General features: G+C 42.2%; 1 pseudogene; it reads right to left on the bottom strand.

The window, feature by feature from the left end:
• Positions 1 to 23,745, bottom strand: part of LOC144674280 (ornithine decarboxylase-like) — a 105,699-nt pseudogene that overhangs the window by 6,606 nt on the left and 75,348 nt on the right.

Below are 23,745 nucleotides of genomic sequence, written 5' to 3'. Positions count from 1 at the left end.
ACATGTCATTTGCCTTCCTAACTGCTTGCTGCATCTGCATGCTTGCTTTCAGTGATTGGTGTACAAGGACACCCAGATGTCTTCATAAATCCATGTTTCTCAATCTATCACCATTTAAATAATACTCTGCTATTCTGTTTTTCCTCCCGAAGTGGATAACTTCACACTTATTCACGTTTTGCTGCATCTGCCATCTATTTGACCACTCACTCAACCTGTCTAAATCGCCTTGAAACCTCTTAATACCCTCCTCATCGCTTACATTCCCACCAAGTTTCATGCCATCAGTAAACTTGGAAATATTACATTTGGTCCCCACATCCAAATCATTGATATATATTGTGAACAGCTGGGGCCCAAGCACTGATCCCTGTGGTACCCCACTAGTCACTGCTGCCACTCTGAAAAAGACCAGTTAATTCCTACTCTCTGTTCTTGTCTGCTAGCCAGTTCTCAATCCATACCAATATATTACCCCCAATCCCATGTGCTTTAATGTTACACACTAACCTCTTATGTGGGACTTTATCAAAAGCTTTCTGAAAATGCAAATATACATGCACATACACATGCAAAGAGTGCAGGAGGGTATGCCAGGAGCTGCACCAGGCATACCTAAAAATGTGATATCTACCTGATGAAGCTAACACAGGAATACTTTCACAACAAACAGCGGAAGTGTCATGGTGTAGACAGAGCTAAGCAATCCCCTAAGCAACAGATCAGATCTCTGTTTCTCTCTGCTAGACCTGCTGAGTTTTCCCAGCATTTTCTGTTTTTATTTTGGATCAGATCTAACCTCTGCAGTCCTGCCACATCCAGTCATGAATGGTGGTGGACAATTAAACAACCAACAGGAGGAGGAGGCTCCACAAATATCCCCAATCTCAATGATACGGGAGCCCAGTACATCAGTGCAAAAGATACGGCTGAAGCATTTGCAAGCGTCTTCAGCCAGAAGTGCCGAGTGGATGATCCATCTCAGCCTCCTCCTGAGGTCCCCAGCATCACAGATGCCAGTCTTCAGCCAATTTGATTCACTCCACGAGATATCAAGAAACGGCTGAAGGCACCGGATACTGCAAAGGCAATGGGCCCTGACAACATTCCAACAATAGTACTGAAGACTTGTGCTCCAGAACTAGCCGTGTCCCTAGCCAAGCTGTTCCAGTACAGCTACCACACTGACTTCTACCTGGCAATGTAGAAAATTGCCCAGCTATGTCCTGTACACAAAAAGGACAAATCCAACCTGACAATTACCACCCCATCAGTCTATTCTCAGTCATCAGCAAAGTGATGGAAAGTATTGTTGACAGTGACATCAAGCGGCACTTACACAGCAGTAGCCTACTAACTGACGATCAGTTTGGGTTTCGCCAGGGCCAGTTCCTGACCTTATTACAGCCTTAGTCCAAATATGGACAAAAGAGCTGAACTCAAGAGGTGAGGTGAGACTGACTTTCCTTGACATCAAGGGAGCATTTGACTGAGCGTGGTATCAAGGAGCCCTAGCAAAATTGAAGTCTATGGGAATCAGGGTGAAAACTCTTTGGTTGGAATCATATGTAGAGCAAAGGAGGGTGGTTGTGGTTGTTGGAGGTCAATCATCTAAGTCCCGAGACAGTGCTACAGGAGTTCCTCAAGGTAGTGTCCTAGACCCAGCCATCTTTAGTTGTTTCACCAATGACCTTCCCTCCATCATAAGGTCAGAAGTGGGGATGTTTGCTGATGATTGCACAATGTTCAAGACCATTCGCAACTCCTCAGATACTGAAGCAGTCCATGTCCAAATGCAGCAAGACCTGGACACTATTCAAGCTTGGGCTGATAAGTAACATTTGTGCCATACGAGTGTCAGGCATTGACCATTTCCAACAAGAGGGAATCTAACCATCTCCCCATGATATTCAATGGCATTGCCATCACTGAATCCCCCACTATCAACATCCTGGGGATTACCATTGACCAGAAACCTTACTAGACTAGCCACATAAAAACTGTGGCTAAAAGAGCAGGTCAGAGGCTGGGTATTCTGCAGAGAGTAACTCACCTCCTGACTTCTCAAAGCCTGTCCACCATCTACAAGACACAAGTCAGGAATGGAATGAAATATTCTCCACTTGTGTCTAGGTGAGCGCAGCTCCAGCAATACTCAAGAAGCTTGACACCAGCCAGGACAAAGCAGCCAACTTGATTGACGCCCCATCCACCATCTTAAACGTTCACTCCCTGCACTAGCGACACACAGTGGCAGCAGTGTGTACCGTCTACAAGGTGCACTGCAGAAACTCACCAAGTCTCCTTTGACAACGCCTTCCAAATCCGCGACACCTACCACCTAGAAGGACAAGGGCAGAAGCTGCATGGGAACACCACCACCTGCAATTTCCCCCTCCGAGTCATACACTATCCTGACTTGGAACTGTATTTACATTCCTTCACTGTCGCTGGGTCAAAATCCTGGAACTTCCTTCCTAACAACACTGTGGGTGTACCTACACCATATGGATGGCAGCAGCTCAAGAAGGCAGTTCAGCACCACCTTCTCAAGGGAAATAGACAATTAATGCTGACCTAGCCACATCCCATGAATGAATTAAAAGTATGAAACAACTGTCGGGCTTACTTACCTGGAGAACTGGAAATGTGAAGTATACACTGCTTGCAAAGAAATGCAGTGCTGAGAGATTATTTGTTTTGTGAGTTAGAACTAAATTCATTTAAAACCATTCCGTGAACCCTGAAAGGCTATGTTGTCATGGTGATGGGTGGAGCTTAAAATGGTTCTCTGGTTTCAATTTATCTGTATACCTGTCTGGGAGAGGGCAGTAGTTTGCAGTTTGGACCTCATGTGGTTTGCAGCTCACAAAGAAGCTATTAGCAATATCCAGGCAGTTAGGGCTCAGCGAAGTCCTGGGGAGCTGCGAAGGTGGCAAAAAGGTATATGGGTCTATGCTGGAGAGGGTTATGGTACAGAATAAGCCCTGAGAGCCATTTATAGCTAAGTAAGTAGGCAAGCAAGCATGGAGACAGTAGCTCGTCACTGAGTGCAACTAACCACGTGGTGTGAACTTGGGAATTTGGTGAGTAAGGGAATTTGATACCGTGAGGGAGGAGGTAAAAAGGTAAATGATTGGTTGGTGAGTATTTTGCTCAGCTATCTTTGGAAACTCAGGTAGCTTCTTAGTAATTGTGAGGTTTTATTTGTACTAATAGGTTCACCAGCAGTGGTAGAGCTCATTGAGTGTAGTTGGGTTTATTAAGTATAAATTCGTTTTAAAAAAAAATTAATTAATTGAAACATAAGAAGATGGCAAGGTAGGTAATGTGTTGTGACTGCAGAATGTGGGAGTTCGTGGATACAAGTTTTATCTAGGGCAAACACTCCTGAAGTAAGTGTCAGCGGCTTGAAGAGCTTTGGCTCAGAGTCATTTGACTCAGAGGCCGAGCTGCAGACATTGCGATGTATCAGGGAGGGGGAAAGTTACCTGGACACTTTGTTCAAGGAGGTGGTCACACCCCTTCAGTTAGAGTCTTTTGATTTGGTCAATGGTCAGGGTAAGGAGGGAGTGAGGTAGGTAAGCAGATAAAGGAGGTAGAACTTCAGGAGCCTTAGCCTTGCAATTGTCCAATAGGTTCAAAATTCTTGCAGCTTGTGGGGATTAAAGCACGTGCTGCAAACTGGATGAATGAACTGACCATGGTGCCATGTGCCTGAAGCCATTCAAGTGGGGGGAATCGTGCTAACAGTAGGGACAGGGAGATTGACACAGTTCTCTGCAGTTGAGAGTGAGAGTCCAGATGGCTGTGTTGTCTGCCCAGTGCCAGGGTTTGGGACATCTGCTCAGGGCTAGAGAGGAACATGCAGTAGGAGGGGTAGGATCCAGTTGGTGTGGTCCACGTATGTACTACCAACATAGATAGGACTAGGGAAGAGGTTCTGCTTATGGATAATGAGCAACTAGGGGCTAAATTAAAAAGTAGACCTCAAAGGTCTCTGGATTATTACCTGAGCCACCAGAAGATTGGCACAGGGTTAATAAGATTAGAGAGATGAATGCGTGGCTCAAAGACTGGTGTGGGAGAAATGGGTTTCAATTCGGGGGCACTGGTACCAGTACTGAGGAAAGTGGAAGCTGTACTGTTGGGACTGTCTTCACGTGCATTGTGATGGGACCAGTGTACTGGTGAGTATAACTAGGGCGGTAGAAAGGTCTTTAAACAAAATCGTGGGGGTGGCGGGGGTGGGGGGGAGTGGTGGTTGGAGGGATTGTGTGTGAGGAGATATAGTATATCAAAGCATAACAACAAGGTACTAGAGCAGGGTAGCCATTTGGGTAATGAGAACCAGAGTGTGGTAGGAAGGGACAGAGTTCACTAGCAGATAAAGCCAAAGATTACTAAAATGGTAACATGGCAGTTAAAGTGTCTGAATCCAACAATGCGTGCAGTGTTTGTAACAAAATGGATGAATTTCTAGCACAGATAGAAGTAAATATGTACCAGCTGATAGCCATCAAAGTGACATGGTTGCAAGGTGACCAAGAATGAGACCTGAAAGTTGGTGAGGTAACTCTGTTCATTAAGGATGTCAATAGTACAGTAGAGAGAGATGACATTAGCTTGAAAGAGCAAGATGTAGAATCATTTTGAGTAGAGATGAGAAACAGGAAGGGTAAGAGGTCACTTTTGGGAATAGTTTCTAGTACCTCTAACAGTAGTTATGCTGTAGGAAGGACTATGCATGAAGAAATAAATGGAGCATGTAAGAAAGGTACTGCAATAAAATGACTTTAATCTACATGTGGATTGGGAAAATCAGTTTGGCAAAGGTAGCCTGGAAAATTAGTTTCATAGGGTGTATTTGGGGCAATTCCTTAGAGTGGTACATTCCAGAGGCAACCAGGCAGCGGGCTATTCTAGAGCTGCTAATGAGCAATGAGACAGGATGAATCAATAACCTCATGGCAAAGAAGCCTTTAGTGACAACGATCATAACATGATAGAATTTAATGTTCAGTGTGAAGGGAGTTGAAGTATGGGTCTAAGACTAATGTTTTACAACTTAATAACGATAATTTATAAGGGTATGAAAGCAGTGCTAGCTAAAGTGTACTAGGAAACTAGGTTAAAAGATAGGATAGTAAAGATGCAGTGGCTGACTTTTATGGAGATATTTAATAACTCTCAGCAAAGATTTATCCCGAAGGATGCATCATCCATGGCCGAATAAAAAAGTTAAGGATTGCATCAAATTGGATGAAATACTGCACAAATCTGCGAAGAATAGTGGTGCACCAGAAGATTAGTTAGATTTTAAGAACCAACAAAGAATGACTCAAAAATAAAGAGGGAGAAATTTCAGTATGAGAGCAAGCTAGCTGGTGACATAAAAGTAGATAGTAAAAATTTCTACAAGTATTTAAATAGGCAAGGAGTAACTAAAGCTAGTGTTGGTCCTCTAGAGAGTGAGTCTGGGGAGTTGATAATGGAAAACAAGGAAATGGCAGAGGCATTAAACAGGTAGTTTGTGTCCGTGTTCACTGTAGAAGACTTAGAAAACTCTCCAAAGGTAATTGAAAATCAAAAGGTGAATGGAAGGAAGGAACTTAAAATAATCACCATCACTCGGGAAAAGGTGCTGGGAAAACTATTAGACCTAAAGGCTGACAAGTCCCCAGATGGCCTACATCCTAGGGTCTTAAAAGAAGTGGCTGCAGAGATAGCAGATGCACTGTTTATAACTTTCCAAAATTCCTTAGATTCTGGCAGGGCTCAAGTGGTTTGGAAAATAGAGAGAAAGAAAGCAGGAAAGTACAGGCCAGTTTTCCTAGCATCTGTCATGGGCAAATTGCTAGAATCCATTATTAAGGATACTTAGAAAATCATAATGTGATCAGACAGAATCAACATGGCTTTGTGAAAGAGAAAATGTGTTCAACTAGTCTATTAGAATTTTTTGAGCAAATAACAAGCAAGGTGGATAAAGAGATGTGGTGTACTTGGATTTTTCCAAAAGTACATATTGAACATTACTACACAAGATAAGAGCCCATGGTATAGGGGGGTAACATATTAGCATGAAAAAAGGATTGGTTAGCTTACAGGAAGCAGAGAGTAGGGATAAATGGGTCTTTTTGAAGTTGGCAAGCTGTAACTAGTAAAGTGCCACAGGGATCAGTGTCGGGGCCTCAACTATCTATACAATCTATATCAATGATTTGGATGAAGGGACTGAATGTATGGTAGCTCAATTTGCCAATGACACCAAGATCAGTAGGAAAATAAGTTGTCAAGAGGAGGTAGAGAGTCTGCAAAGGGATATAAACAGGTTAAATGAGTGGGCAAAAATTTGTCACATGGAGTATAATGTGGTAAAATGTGAATGTGTCCACTTTGGCAGGAAGAATGGAAAAGCAATATACTAGGGATCTGAGTGCCCTGGTACCTGAATCACAAAAAGTTAGTATGCAGACACAGCAGGTGATTAGGAAGGCAAAAATGGAATATTGGCATTTATTGCAAGGAGAATGGAATATAAACGTGGGAACGTTTTACTGCAGCTGTACTAGGCATTGCTGAGACCACATCTAGAATGCCGTGTACAGTTTTGATCTCCACTTCTGAAATAAAAAAGATATAATTGTGTTAGAAGCAGTACAGTGAAGGTTCACTTGACTCATTCCTGGGATGAAGGGCTTATCCTATAAAGAAAGGCTGACCCTATACCCATTGGATTTAGAAGAATGACAGGTGATCTTACTGAAATATGTATAAGATCCTGAATTGACAGGGTAGATACCGAGAGGATGTTTCCTCTCCACTCATGGGGGAGTTTAGAACTAGGGGACACAGTTTAAGAATAAGAGGTCTCTCTTTTAAGACTGAGATAAGGAGAATTTTTTTCTCTCAGAGGGTTGTTAATATGTAGAGTTCTCTTCCCCAGAGAATAGTGGAGGCTGGGTCATTGAATTTATTCGAGGCAGAATTAGATAGATTTTTGGTAGACAATAGAGCACAGACTCAGGAGAGAGATTGAACTACCTGGAGATGAGCAGTTGTTGAGGCATTCCAAGTTGAAGCGGTTTTTGAGGGAAATCAGAGGCTAGATCTTTGAAAGGGAAGAGTTGAAATCCCTCGTAAGGAAGACATAGTTTTAACGAATTTTTCTGACTTTCAGTGGTCCATGACATCTGGATGGATTGCTGAGAAATCTATGGCATCTGTCTTGGTCATATCTGCTATTTAATGTTCAATGTGATGTGTTTGACCACAGTTTGCCTCTTAATTCATTTTTATCCCCTGTTAATTCTGAATGTTAGAGTATAAGATAGATATTGTAAACTGTTTTACTTTTCTGATTTCGTATAGTAAAGTTTATTTTGCTTGTTTAAATCAGTAGAATCTTGTGACTTTATTCTCCTAGTGGGTAACTGGGTTTTTAAACTTTGTCTACAGTACTTAAAACAAAAAGTTACTGGTCCCTAACCAGATTGTAACAGGTTCTTCCTGTCATCCATCCAGTGAATGCTTCTCATGAGCAGGTCTTGCATTTCCTATGAACAAACCCTCACGTGGCATCATCATGGAAGAGAAGGAGAATCAACACAGGATGGAGAAAAATACAGTTGTGCAGCACTTAAAGGAGGATAGACCCATTCATTTCACTGTCCACCACCCTACCACCCCACCGCTGCCCCCACTCCCCGCTGCCCCTGCCCCCACCAGATATCAGATCTCAACATAGAATATACAGGTAGCAAGAACATTTGTGGTCTTCAGTGAGGAGATGTGCATTAAAGACTTCCCAGGTGACAATAGAGAAGCATTGTCACTTACTGCACAAGAATTTGCGGACACAATCATCTGGCCATTCTCTGTATTGCTGAAGGTGATTGCCACAATCATCTTTTATAGCACAGGCTTAGTTTTACTGCCTGGACATGTCATGAAGTTTCTGTAGCACGCTCCACAGGTGTCAGCAGTCAGAGCACTCTGTACTTTCCAAGATGGAATGGTTCCTGCCTCAAATATTCCCCTCTGCTGAATAATCCATTTTCCAATAGCCCATTGCATATAGAAATTTTATCTAATTTCTTTCCTCATTCCTGTTATCACAGTTTTTAAAAAGGTGACCTATCAAAATAATTCATAAACAATGAGGAAGCTCCTGCAAGGCAAGATCTTGTGTGCATCATGGATGAAAATCTTATATTTTATCCACAGCAACTTCTGAGGTCCATTTCCTTGCTGGTCCCAGCTCATCATCTGCTGAAACGCTCATCCATTCCTTGTTCACTTGACCATTTCAATGTTTTCCCACCTGGTCTCCCAGTTTTATGTAAACATGAGCTTATCCAATGCTTAGCTTTCCATATTCTAACTTATAGCAAGTCATGTTCACCCATCACCACTCTGCTTACATTGGCATCCAGTCCAGCAATGCTTCCATTTTAAAATTCTCATCCTTGTGTTCAAATCCTTCCATGGCTTCACTCCTCCTTATTTCTGTAACACTCCTCAAGCTTTGCAACCAAGATCTCCGAGCTCCTCAAATTATAGCCTCTCTTTTTTTGTTTTTGTTTGCACAGCCCTGATTTTAATTACTCCACCTGGATCTCTGGATCTCTAGTTGCTAGGTCCTAAGCTCTCAAAGTCCCCCAACAACAACTTATATTCATAACTATGTAAACCTCTTCACCTCTCTACCTCTCTCTCCTCCTTTAAACACTGCTTAAAACCTATCCCTTTGACCATACTTTTGATAACCTGTCCTAATATCTCCTAAAATTTGATTGATAATGCTCCTGTCAAGAGTCTTGGATGATTTACCATAGTAATGGCACTATATAAATACAAGTTATTGTTGTTCAGTAGGTTGCAATGACAGTGGTCAGCAAACTGTAACAAAAATCATATTTAAGATTTTCACATTTTCTAATTATGCAAGACTGTCTTTTACAACACAGTGGTACACATGCCTATCAACAGTGGTACTATTTATCTTCTTATACGTTTTTGTAAACCCTTCCTTTATACAGGATTGGCTTCAACAAATCACGAAATTGCCTAAAAATGTCGAAGGAGCCATAGAGACCATCATTTAAATCGTACATAACGGTCTTCTTATCCTCAGGCTCCTCAGCTGGAAAAGAGAATTGAAGATCCATTAAAACATCCACAGATTGATTTTAAAAATTGTAGCTGTAAATGTTAAAAATGATTATGAATGTAAAGAAGGGAGTTCTTTCTCCCCCTTTTGTTGCCTTTTGCCCCATCTAATGTTACACAGTCTGAAAAGGTGAGCTTGTTCCAGGCTTTCTTCTAGTTTCTAACATTTTCTATTTCTAGAATTAATTTTCTGTTTGTGTGCTCCCAGGTTGCAGCCTTGCCTCTCATCTGTTTTCATAGGCTGTGTGCATCCAATTTCCTGATATGAACTGTGCGCAGGAAAGGTTTTATGATAGGAGTGTGCAAGTGGAAATTTTATTCCACTGGTCCTTTCTGATGCTGTGATTTGCAACCAATGGCCACTCTCACCCTCAGTTAATTTTTTGTGCATGTGAACTCAGCTACTTTCACCTAGAATGCATTGTCTGAAAGGGTGGAAGCAGATTCAATGGACACTTTCAAAAGAGAATTGGATAAATACTTGCAAAGGAAAAAATTGTAGGGCTATGAGGAAAGAGCAGCGAGATGGGACTAATTGAATGCTTTCGAAATGCTGTCATAGGCAAAATGGGCCTCCTTCTGTGCTGTATAATTCTATGATTCTGTGTCACTGTTGGGAGCATCAGAACCCAGTCTGATCCTGTCCACTGTAGAAATTCACACATGACCCATCTTAATAGAGGTTACTGAGTAACAATCAGGAGGAAGAGCCTGGTTGTCTTATTATCCTTCAGTGGCCTCGGGGTCATTCTTACTACTGATCTTGGCTGAGATCACTAAGTCAACACAGGCCAAGAATGCAACACCAAGCTTTACTGATGTATTGAATCATCAGGCTTTTAGTTACTGTCATGGCTCGAAGCAAACTGGAGCAACTACTTTTTCCCTTATTGCCTGTGTGAAGCACCTAACCTCCACCTCATGACTCCTCCAACTCTGTTAATCACTGGAATAAATCCACATCCCATCACTCCCACATGCAACATATTGACACATTACTTCAATATGCCACTTGTCTATTGAATATTTCAATGATGGCAAAATTTATCATTGGAGCTGGATTGAACATTTTAAATAATTTTTCTAGCAATAATATTGACCGCCAGCGTGAACGATGATGTAACATAATAACTTCCAGGTTCAGCAATTATCTTGACTCCATCTTCTTCAGGAAAGTAAATGTTCAGTGCAGGATTGATCACTGCTGTTAACTGAAACAGGTAAAATAATGGGAGGTTAATGTCAGATAGGTAGCACTTTGGTTTTAAGTGAAGTAGCATTGCGAGCACACACATTAATAAAGATCTCATGCAATTTAATGATTAATAATAGACTAATATATTCTTTCATTAATAATTACAATCATATTGTTTTGAAGAGTGTGACCTTATCTTTCAATATGATCTCTTACAAGAACAGACATAGCTTTTAAGCTCTAATTTTGAGTAATGGGCAATAATGGGTTGTACTGGTCCAAGCCACAGGTGCATCTTTTTGTTTTTTTCCTATTCATTTACGGGATGTGGGTGTCGGTGGCTAGGCCAACACTTATTGCCCATCCCTAATTGCCCTTGAGAAGGTGGTGGTGAATTGCCTTCTTGAACCACTGCAGTCCATGTGGTGTAGGTACACCCACAGTGCTGTTAGGAAGGGAGTTCCAGGATTTTGACCCAGCGACAGTGAAGGAGCTGCGATATATTTCCAAGTCAGGGTGGTGAGTGACTTGGAGGGGAACTTCCAGATTATGATGTTCCCATATATCTGCTGCCCTTGTTCTTCTAGATGATAGCGGTCATGGGTTTGGAAGGTGCTCTCTAAGGAGCCTTGGTGAGTTTCTGCAGTGCATCTTGCAGATGGTACACACTGCTGCCACTGTTCGTTGGTGGTGGAGGGTGTGAATGTTTGTGGAAGGGTGCCAATCAAATGGGCTGCTTTGTCTTGGATGGTGTTAAGCTTTTTGAGTGTTGTGGGAGCTGCACTCATCCAGGCAAGTGGGGAGTATTCCATCACACTGCTGACATGTGCCTTGTAGGTGGTGGACAGAAGGTGAGTTAGTCGCTGCAGGATTCCTAGCCTCTGACCTGCTCTTGTAGCCACAGTATTTATATGACTAGTCCAGTTCAGTTTCTAGCCAATGGTAACCATCAGGATGTTGATAGTGTGGGATTCAGCGATGGTAATGCCATTGAACATTAAGGGGTGACACTTGAGAGCATTACCATCGCTAAATCCCCCATGATTAATCCTGCACTGCAGGGAACAAGCTGCATTGACTTTGATGGGAATCCCATCAACTAAGTTGAGAAGACGATTGACACAAGCAACATTTTCCCTGAAAGGCCAGCCCGCCGGAATCGTGTCCCTCAACGTCCCAGCTGGATTATCTGCCCACATCGGTGGGAAAACACGCTGACATGTTTCACAACAGCACATAAGCAAAGTGCGCCTGGCTGGCTTCACTTTGCTCGGGACTTCAAGGTTTGTTTGCCTACCTTGCCTCATTCAGCACTCGCACTCATCAGCGCCAGGCTTCGCAGACAGCACCACGTCACTTTTAAGGGGGCTCACAGGCAGGTCTCTACCTACCAGATCAGCGATATGTGGGTTACTTTTTAATGTGAGGGTGTGTGTGTGAGAATGGGTGATGATGCCCCTTAAGCTGGCAGTGAGTGAGATGCCAGTGAATGTGTGATGGGCTTGAATGTGTGAGTTTAGAGTGATGAGATGGTTGCCATACCCTGGCTGCATGGATGAAATCATTCATCTTCTATCTGCATTGGATGGCCAACCTCTTCTGTGCAGCATTGGCACTGATCACCACTGCCACCGCATCCCAAGCCTAATTGGTCACACTGCTGCCCACCCTGCAGCCAGAGCGGGGGTAGAAGACATTGTGGCGGGCCTCCACAGCATCCAAAAGGAATTCCAGTGACTCATCACTAAACCTGGGGCTGCTGTCTTTTTGCCTTTTGTGGACATCTTCCCTGCAGTGGTCCTGGGCTGGAAGCACTGAGATGTGTGTGCACGTCTGGACTTTAAATATGGTGCCCAGCGTGATGAAGTGGTGAGGCGATGGCGAGGCAGGCAGAAGAAAGCCTGCTCACTATCGAAACGTCGTGTTTCCTGGGAATGTATAACTAATGCGGTGGGTTTGGGACGATATGACGTGAAAACCCACCATTGCAGCCGGTGGGTAAAATGTTGTTTTACCCGCCTGCTTCTGCACTTAGTGCAAATCTGGGACGATTCCCCCCAAAGTTACTGACATTATTAATGATGTTTATGTGACTAGAAAGGAGGATAGTGGATAGGAGTACAGCAATACTCCAGGGATGTCCTCAAAACACCCCTGTAGAGATCAGATATAACCCCCGAGTCCTTGGCTTCATTGTGACTTATCAAAATGGAGAAGGCTTATTCGGGAAGATATTGAACGCATTGAGAGACTTAGTAGGGAACACGCAGATGTGATGTCGAGGCATCGGAGGGAGAGCACAAACCTCCAAACAACCCATCCACCAATCCTTCAAGCACCACATGCCCCACGTGTGGCAGAGTTTGCAGATCACACATTGGAATTATCAGCCATCTCAGAACCGATCGAACTGGAGTGGAAGCAAGTCATCCTTGATCCCGAGGGACAGCCTAAGAAGGGTTTTAAATGAGACATGTTAGAAGGGCAGGTGAGTAATCCACTCCCAGGAAACAGGCCAGAAATATTTTAAGGAGGTTTCAATTTAACTCACTTATTACTTTTTAATGCACTGAGGTCAAGCCTCAGGAATCCCAAGAGGAAGTGAGTAGGGCCAGGTCTATAATGTAAGTCCCTTCTATTGCACTAGTTGTAAGCAAATAGGAGCAACTGTGTTTATCTTAGGACTAGAAAATTAACTCCAAATGATTGGATCCCCACAATCACACCTTCTGCATGATCAGCCGACCACCCACATTGTCCAATTCACTCTCCACAATATTCAAATCATTTGCTCACTCCCCTCCCCGCAGCTCCCCCACCCCCCACCCTGGCCAATGCCATGATGTCTGAGTCAGTCTTGGGTTTAAGCTTCATTCCACAGATCTGAGCAAAAATCCAGGCTGACACCAGAACAAGACTATGCTGCATTGTTGGATTTGCTGTCTTTCAGATGAGACATTAAATTGAGGCCCTGTCTGCCCTCTCAGGTGGAAATAAAAAAAAATCTCACGGCATTATTTTGAAGAAGAGCAGGGAACACACCCAGCATCCTGACCAATTTTTTTCCCGCAGTCGATTATCATTATCACATAGGTCTTTGGTGGACTTTGTTGTGCAGAAATTGCTTGCCACAAAGCTCATATTACAACAGTGAGTACACTACAAAGTACTTCTTTAGCTGTAAGGTGCTTGAAACATCATGAGCACATGAAAGGAGAGATATAAATGTAAGTCCTTTTCCTTTCTGTGGAATGAACCATTCCTGATAGAGATGTTGTGTGCAGATCATAGAGGCAGTAGATAGCAAAACTCCTGGGCAGCCAATCTTGTGAAGTGAAAGTGCTAAAGACAGCTTTCCCCTGACATGTACAGTTACATGTCGAGGGGTCGATTAATTCAGATGTGACCAAAATGCTTGAAGGGTTATCATACTCATATAGGAACATAGGATTTAGGAGCAAGACTAGGCCATTGGGCCCTTTGAGCCTGCTCCACCATTCAATAAGATCATGGCGGATCTGGTTGTGGTCTCAGCTCCACTTTCCTGTCTGCCCCCATAACTCTTGACTCCCTTGACTAACAAAAATCCATCTAACTCAGCCTTGAATAAGTTTAAAGATACAGTCTCCTTTACCTTCTGGGGAAGAGAATTCCACATTCTAATGGCCTCCTGAGAGAAAAAAAATTCTCCTCACCTCTGTCTTAAAAAGGAGACCTCTTATTCTTAAGCTATGTCACGGGTTCTAGTTTTTCCCACAAGAGGAAACACCTCCCAGTATCCACCTTATCCGATCCCCTCAAGATCTTATATGTTTCAATAAGATCACCTCTCATTCTTCTAAACTCTAATGGGTATAGGTCTAAGGTGTCCAACCTTTCTTCATAAAATAAGCCCTTCATCCCAGGAATGAGTCAATTGAATATTCTTGAAACTGCTTCTAAAGCAATCATATCTTTTTTCAAATAAGGAGACCAGAACTTCATACAGTACTCCAGATGTAGTCTCACTAAGGCCCTGTACAGCTGCAGTAAAACTTTCCCATTTTTATATTCCATTCCTCATGCAATAGATGCCAATATTCCATTTGTCTCCCTAATCATTTTCTGTACTTGCATACTAACTTCATGTGCTTCATGTACCAGGACACCCAGATCCCTCTATACCACTGAGTTCTGCAACCCCTCTCCATTGAAACAGTATACAGGTACCGGACCCCTTATCAGGCGCTCCAAAATCTGGAAGGACCTGAAAACTGGCTACATTTGAATCTGGCACCTTGGATAACAAATGCAATGAAACACTTTTATTCTTAATTTTTCATACTTTATTTTATGTATTATAGGTACATGCTAAGACTAGGACCCAAATTCCATAAAATCCTCAAATCCAGCATACATCCGGTCCAGAGCTTCCCGGATATGGGGTTCAGTACCTTGTCCTGTTTTCCTGTTCTTCCTGCCAAAATGGACAAGTTCACACTTACCCAGGTTTTACTGCATCTACCAAATTTTTGCCGACTCACTTAACCTGTCTACATCCCTTTGCAGACTCTCTATCTCCTCTTGACAACCTACTTTCCTACCTATCTTGGTGTCATTGGCAAATTTAGCTACCATACATTCAATCCCTCCATCCAAGTCATTGATATAGATTGTAACTAGTTGAGGCCCCAACATTGATCCCTGTGGCACTCCCCTAGTTGCAGTTTGCCAATCCGAAAAAGACTAATCTATCCTGACTCTCTGCTGACCAATCCTCTATCCGTGCTAATATGTTACCCCCTACACCATATGCTCTTATCTTGTGTAGTAACCTTTGATGTGGCACCTTATCAATTGCCTTTTGAAAATCCAAATCCACCACATCTGCAGGATTCCCTTTGTCCACCTGGAATGTTACTTTTTCAAAAAACTTCTAATAGATTAGTTAAACACAATTTCCCTTTCACAAAGCCATGTTGACTCTGCCTGGCCACATCGTGATTTTCTAAGTATCTGGCTATAAACTTCACAGTAATGGATTTGAGCACTTTCCCTACAACAGATGTTAGGCTAACTGGCCTATAGTTTCTTGCTTTCTGCCTCCCCCCTTTCTTGAATAAAAATCTTACATAAGCTATTTTCCAATCCACTGGGACCCTTCCAAAATCTAAGGAATTTTGAAAGATTATAACCAATGCATCTACTAATTGCAGCCACTTCTTTCAAGACCCTAGGATGCAGGCCATCTGGTTCTGGGGACCTGTCAAGCTTTAGGTCTAATAATTTTTCCAGCACCTTTTCCCTGGTGATGGTGATTATTTTAAGTTCATCTCACCCCTCCCTATCATCTCTTGATTTTCAATTACTCTTGGGAAGTTTTCCAAGTCTTCTACTGTGAAGACAGACACAAAATACCTGTTCAAAGCCTCTGCCATTTCTTCATTTTCCATTATCAATTCCCAGACTTACTCTGTAGAGGACCATCACTAGCTTTCATTACTCTTCTCCTATTCCTAAAATACTTGTAAAAACTCTTACTCTCTGTTTTTATATTAATAGCTAGCTTTCTCTCACACTCTGCTTTCTGCTTCTTTATTATTTTTTTAGTCATTCTTTGTTGGTTCTTGAAGTCTGTCTAATCCTCTGACCTACCACTAATCTTTGCAGATATGAACAGTGTTTCTTTCAATTTGATACTATCTTTAACTGCCTTATGTAGCCACACATGATGCATCCTTTTCAAAGAGCCTTTCTTTCTCACTGGGATAAATCTTTGCTGAGAGTTATTAAATATCTCCTGAAAAATGTCTGCCATTGCAACTCTACTGTCCTACATTTTAACCTAGTTTCCCAGTTCACCTTATCCAGCTCTGCCTTCATTCCCTCATTGTTACCTCTATTTAACCTTAAAACTCTAGTCATGGACCCACACTTCGTGTTTTCAAACTCAATATGAATTCGATCATGTTGCAAATGCTGTCACTTAGAGGCTCCTGTACTATGAAGTTATTGATTAACCCTGTCTCATGGCACATTCCCAGGTCTAGCATAGCCTGCTCCCTGGTTGGTTCTAAAACATACTGCTCTAAGAAATTATCCCGAAAACACTCTATGAACTCATTTTTCAGTCTGCCTTTGCCAATATGATTCTCCCGATCTACATGTAGATTAAAGTCACCCATCATTATTATGGAACCTTTCTTACATGCCTCAGTTATTACTTCCTGTATGCACTGTCCAACAGTATAACTACTGTTAGGGGGCCTGTAAACTACTCCCACAAGTAACCTCTTACCTTTTCTTTTTCTTATCTCTAAGAATCTCTAATCAAACTGTTTCTACATTCTGATCTTTCAAGCTAAGCTTGTCTTTCAGTACTGAACCAATGCCACCCTTAATTAACAGAGATACGCTGCCACCTACTCCTAGCTTCCTGTCATTCTGATATGTCAAATACTCTTCAGCATTCAGGTTAGCCTTGGTCACCTTTCAATGTCTCTGTAATGCCTATCATATTATACATATTCATCTCTGTGCTAAAAAATCATCCCTTTTTTACAAATGCTGCATGCATTCAGATAGAAGGCCTTAAAGACCATAAGATGATGACCATAAAAGGACGTAGGAGCAGAAGTAGGCCATTCGGCCCATCGACTCTGCTCCACCATTCAATGAGATCATGGCTGATCTGATAATCCTTAACTCCGTTTCCTGCCTTTTCCCCATAACCCTTAATTCCCTTACTGATTAAAAATCTGTCTATCTCGACCTTGAATATACTTAACAACCCAGCCTCTAAAGCTGTCTGCAGTAAAGAATTCCACAGATTCACTACCCTCAGAGAAGAAATTCCTCCTGATCTCTGTCTTAAATGGGCGACCCCTTACTCTGATATTATGCCCTCTGGCCCTGGACTCTTCCACAAGGGGAAACAACCACTCAGCATCTACCCTGTCAAGTCGCTTAAGAATCTTATCTGTTTCAGTAAGGTTGCTTCTTATTCTCCTAAATGCCAATGAGTACAGGCCCAACCTACTTGACCTCTCCTCATAAGAAAATCCCTCCATACCCAGGATCAACCTAGTGAACCTTCTCTGGACTGCCTCCAATGCCAGTATATTTTTCCTTAGATAAGGAGGCCAAAACTATTCACAGTATTCTAGATGTGGTCTAACTAGTGCCTTGTATAGTTTTAGTAAGATTTCTCTATTTTTATACTCCATTCCCTTTGAAATAAAGGCCAACATTACAGTTACCTTCCCCATTACCTGAGCTTGTATGTTAGCTTTTTGTGATTCATGCACGAGGGCCCCCAAATCCCTCTGTGCTGCAGTTTTTCTCCATTTAAGCAATATTCAGCTCCTTTATTCAACCTGTCAAGTGCATAACCTCACATTTTCCCACATTATATTCCATCTGCCAAGTCTTTGCACACTCATTTAAACTGTCTTGGCGATAGTACATTCAGTTCCCTCATCCAAGTCATTGATATATATTGTAAATAATTGTGGCCCCAGCACTGGTCCCTGTGGCACTCCACTTGTTGCCATCATGAAAATGCCCCCCTTATCCCAACTCTCTGTCTTCTATTAGTTAGCTAATCCTCTATCCATGCTAATATACTACCCCCAATGACGAGGGTTCTTATCTTATTAAGTAGCCTTATGTGCAGTACCTTATTCAACGCCTTTTGGAAATCCAAATATATTACATTTACTGGTTCCCCATTATCTATCCTGCTTGTTACCTCCTCAAAGAATTCCAATAAAATTGTTAGGCAAGATTTCCCCTTCATAAAACCATGCTGACTCTGCTTGATTATATTATGCATTTCTAAATGCTCTGCTTTACATCCTTTATAATAGACTCTAACATTTTCCCAATGACAGATGTTAAGCTAACTGGCCTATAGTTACCTGTTTTTTTGTCTCCCTCCCTTTTTGAATAAGGGTGTTACCTTGGCAGTTTTTCAATCCTCTGTGACTTTTCCAGAATCTAAGAATTTTTATAAGATTACTACCATTGATTCTTGTGCTACAACACCCATTAGATTGTGGAAACAAGGCAACCAGGTTTAGGAGTCACTGCATACAGTAAACAATTTCTTAATTTCTATTTCTGTGTATAGTCCTTCAAAAATATTACATGACTTCTTAATCAATTTAATATAGAGAAAAACAATAAGCACAGGAATTCCAGTAAGTTCGCAATAATAAATGTACCTGACTAGTACCTGACACCAATTATTAGTGACTCCTGTGTTGGCTCAGCATGTAAAAGCAAAGAACAATAGCACCCCTTCACATCCCGGTAAAGAACTTCACAGCCAATCAATTACTTTTGAAATTCAGCAATTGTTGCTAGATAGACAAAACCAGTAGCCAATTTGTGTACAGCAGGATAAATTTACATAGTAAATTTTGGTGGTGTTGGTTGAGAAGTATCACTGATTGGGACACCAGGAGAATTCCCTGCTCTTCTTTGAATATCAGGGGATTACGTACATCTACTTGAAGAGGGTATCAGTTTAATGCTCATCTTAAAGAAGGCACTCAACTCAGGAGTAGTCTAAAACGTCAACCAATCTGACGTGCTCAAATTCTGGAGTGCAGACTGAACAGAATTTTTTGACACAGAGACAGTGTGCTACCATCTAATCTAAGATTACATTTAGAAGTCAATGACTGCCTTACATGTATGGTATGTGTTCTCTGCGAAACGCATTAAAACAAAAATGTTTTCCCTTCCAGAGTAGTTTGTGCAGATATTTAAACTTTACTTTTTAACCATTTTTGCAATCTCTGGCCTTATCTGCTGGTGCACTCTTATGATTGAATGTTATGTCCCTGTCAGGTAGTCATTACCTAAATTGATGCCCTGCTCTGTTACTTTGTTATTTTCCTTTACTTTACTATATTTCCTCTCACATGATCTTTTCCCCACATTATTTAGTTTAAAGCTCTTACTACTGCCTAGTTATACGATTTGCCAGAACACTGGCCCCAGCATGGCTCAGATGTAGGCCATCCCAATGGTACAGCTCCTACTTTCCCCAGTACTGGTTCCAGTGCCCCATGAATCGAAACCTATTTCTCCCACACCAATCTTTGAGCCATGCATTCATCTCTCTAATCTTGTTTACTATACACCATTTTGCTTGTGGCTCAGGTAATAATCCAGAGCAGAACCTCTTTCCATGTCCTATCTATGTCATTGGTATCTATATGGACCATGACAACTGGATCCTCCCCCTTCCACTACAAGTTCCTCTCCAGCCCAGAGCAGATGTCCTGAACCCTTGCAATGGGCAGGCAACTCAGTCATCTGGGCTTTCGCTCTCAGCTGCAGAGAACTGTGTCTATCCCCTTGACTATACCATCCCCTACTACCATTACATTCTTAATTATTCCCCCCTCTTGAATAGCTTCCTGTACCATGGTGCCCTGGTCAGTTTGCTCATCCACCCTGCAGCCTCCATTCTTATCCAAACAAGCTGAAAGAACCTCAAGCCTTTTGGACAATTGCAAGGGCTGAGGCTCCTGCACTCCTATCTTTGGGTCCCCTTACCCTCCTCACTTGCAGTCACACCCACCTCTCATTGACCACTGACCAAATCAGAAGACCCTATCCTAAGGGTGTGACCACCGCCTGGTATAAAGTATCCAGGTAATTTTCCCCCTCCCTGATGTATCACAGTGTCTGTAGCACAGCCATTAGCTCAACAACTCTCAGCCAAAGCTCCTCAAGCTGCAGATACTTACTGCAGGCGTATTTGTCCTGGACCACACTGGCGTCCAAGAAAACCCACATTTTGCAGTTGCAGCACATCACCTGCCCTACCAGCCTTAATGCATTTTAATTAACTAAGTATTTAATTTCATCTACTTATTTTCCATATTTTAATTTTATTCAGTGCCTCTTCTTACCACCACATACTGTACTAATTTAAACCTTAGTAATAGAATAGCTCTTTACCACAAAAACATATGAACAAATTTATGTTTTTCTAGTTTCCAGCTATTTACACATTCTCCCTAAGAGCAGTAACTCACCAGCCAATCAAGTTATGGCTTTCCTGTGATGCCACTGTTCACATTTGTTTCAAACTGAAACTTCCACCTCTCCCTCCCAAAGTCCGACTGTTTTAACCTCTCCCCCACAAAGTCTGACTGTTTTAACCTCTCCCCCGCCAAACTCCGGCTGTTTTAACCTCTCCATCCCAAAGTCTGGCAATAAGATGTTGAGGGCTGAGGAGGCGGCCTCAGAGGAGATGAGGCCAGATGGAAATGTGAGGGTATTTGTGAGAGACTGGGTCGTGATGTCTCTTGAACTGGCAGTGAGTGCGATGCCAGTGAATGTGCGCTGGGCTTGAGTGTGAGAGTTTAGAGTAATGAGATGGTTGCCTTACCTTGGCGGCAACATCTTTTGTTCAGCATTGGCACTGATCACCACTGCCACCACCTACCAAGCTGGGGTGATAATGTTGCTGCCCCTCCTGTGGACAGAGCAGGGGTAGAGGACATCACAGCAGGCCTTCACGGTGTCCAAAAGGTGCTCAAGGGGTGCGTCACTAAACCGGGGCGAGGGGAGGGTGCTGCAGTCCTTGCCTTTTGGTGCTATGTCTTCTTTGCAGCAGTCATAGCTGGAAGCACTGAGAGGTATGCGCATGGCTGTACTTTAAATGTGGTGCCCGGTGTGATGAAGCGGCGAGGTGACAGCATGGCGGGTGCAACAGAGCCCGCCCAACATCGAAATGGCGTGTTTCCCGGGAATGCATAGTTAATGCGGCGGGATTGGGATGACACAGTGTGAGAAGCTGCCATTGTGAGCGGCCGGTAAAATGTCAGTTTTTCCGTCCGCTATCCCACTTTGTGCAAATCTGGGACCATTCCGCCCTCACTGTCTTAACTTCTCTGTCCAGAAGTCTTGCTGTTTTAACCTCTCTCTCATGAAATCTCATTGTTTTAACTCTTAGCACCAAAATGTCTGTGTTTTTGCATTCGATGTCCCCCTCAGGAATTTCTCTTCCTCATATCAATTATGCAGCATGTGTAGAACCCCAAAGGAATGTGCCATTATGGAGCAGAGGAGATGGCAGCTGACAAGCAACAAATGATGTTGAGTTGCCTGGGTAAAGGTATTCCTTTGTTATTAGGGGCTTCTCAGTTGAATCAGTAGCTAGATGCAGAAGCTAGCCTTTTCTCCTATCACCATCAACCCCATCAAGATAACAGTGAACAAGAATGATAAAATATTGCAGGAAAGAAAATAAAATACTGCACAGAAATTGGAGAATGATCCAGGAAAACATACTAAAGCATGGAGGAAACTGCAGCAAAAGATAAATAGAGATATTATAATAACACAGTCACCAAAATAATTTAACCAAAAGCATCAGCTCCTTGAAAGAAGCTTGTTTCAGTAGGCTGGGCACCAGTGCCTAGTTTTTATGAGCAAGGCTCATACAGTGAGCACAGCCATAGTTAATAATTATGATAGGCCTATCATGGACCCTTTATTATTCAATTAATATATTAAAAGTAAAAAACACATTTCAGTAACACAAACTTGTGATTTGCTCCATTGGAAAATCCAGTTACTAAAATCAATCACAAGAGGATAGGGGCTCCATTTTCCAACCCATGGCACCAACAGAGCTTCAGAAAATTGAGGCGGTGAAGCCAAATGACTGTCCTTCCCACAGTCAATACAAAAAAAATTGCTCTGTAGGCCGATCAATCTGGTACATATGCCTTTCAGCTTTCTTTGAGATTTCTCTCTTTCTCAGCTAACAAATGCATTTTGTTCAAATTTACAAGTACTTTGCCACATATGATGCCAGTGACCTGGTTTAGGTGGCTGCTTTCCAGGAGTTCTGAAATTTTTATAACCGTTTATGGTTTCTCAACCTTCCAATGATCATCTCTTTTGACAGATTCTAATCTCATAAACACCATTTAGAAATTCAAATTTTTTGTTTTGCACTTTTCTTGAATCTGTTGTCTAACATTTAACATGCTCTAGTCAGACTTTTATGATCAATCATAAATACTCTTGGACAGACTTTCCATCTAGCAAAGAATACCAGGACAAATGACAAAACAGAACGTGACTATCAGTTTGCATTAATTCTTTATCTTTGTTGAAGAAAGTACAGTTTCTGCCTCCTGTTGGACTCTTATCCTGTTCTATTTTCTTTCATTACTTAAATGCAGTTATCAGTTGAAACACCAGCAGAATCAGTTCCTTGTCTTTAACAAGCTCATGTTACATAATCCAACATCAGTATTCCCAATCAAAACATACAACATAAAGTGCTAATCACTCAAACCAGCTGGGCAGGACATGTTGCTCATATGCCTGACACCAGACTCCCAAAGCAACTGCTCTACTTGGAGCTCGGTCACGGCAGGAGGCTCCCAGGCGGATAGCGGAAATGCTTTTGGTATGTCCTGAAGAAATCAAACACCTCCACTGACTCATGGAAGTCCCTGGCTTGTGACCAACAAAAAATGGTTTATTTGGAAAGGTACCGAACACATCGAGAGACTTCATCAGGAACATGCAGAGGCAAAGTTGAGGTGTTGGTGAGAGTGCACAAACCTTCAAACAACTCATCTACCCAACTCTCCAAGCATCACATGAACTGCATGTGGCAGAGTCTACAGATCACACATTGTACTTATCAACAATCTCAGAACTAATCGAGCTGAATTGGATGCAAGTCATCCGTGAACCCGAGGGACAGTCTAAGAAAGAGAAGAAAACAACACGATTCTATTTATATGATTCTTCATTATTGAGTTCACAACTCAGCTACCAAGCTATACCATTCCAGCCTGACTATTGCGAACAGTGGCTTGCTCTGAACGCTTATACCAACTCTAGCTTTTGATCCCTACATTTCATGTATATCAACACTAGTTTACAACATATTAAAAGATGCACAATGGTAACCATGGATAAAACACAGTCTAGAAGGCACATGAATCAATCTCTCCCATTGATTCCATTACCATGGTTAGAGATCTACCCAAGCACTTTATTACTATAAAGAATGACCAACAAATGTCCAAAACCTTAAAACATGAAAGAGTGACTTAATCCATTTGTTCAGCATCTCATCTGTTAACAAAACATCCATGTTCAGCAGAATTAAAAGCTGTTTTGATCCATCGTATGATGCTCCCACAAACAGAGGGGTATGTTGAAATACATATGAACTCACATTCTCACACTTCCTCATTTCTTTTCTCTATGCTTTCCACTGGGATCTGTCTGGATAACACTCATGCAGTCATTTCAGTCTGTTCAACAGCATTGTCCAGTTACATTGAGCTGAAACAATACCTGCATAAGAATTTGGTGTATTATCATGTTCTCCACACTAGTAC

The sequence above is a fragment of the Cetorhinus maximus genome, chromosome 3 (genome assembly GCF_964194155.1).
Source record: "Cetorhinus maximus chromosome 3, sCetMax3.hap1.1, whole genome shotgun sequence".
Lineage (NCBI taxonomy): Eukaryota > Metazoa > Chordata > Chondrichthyes > Lamniformes > Cetorhinidae > Cetorhinus > Cetorhinus maximus.
The sequence above is the reverse complement of the archived record's forward strand: the minus strand, read 5'-3'. Positions and strand labels throughout refer to the sequence as shown.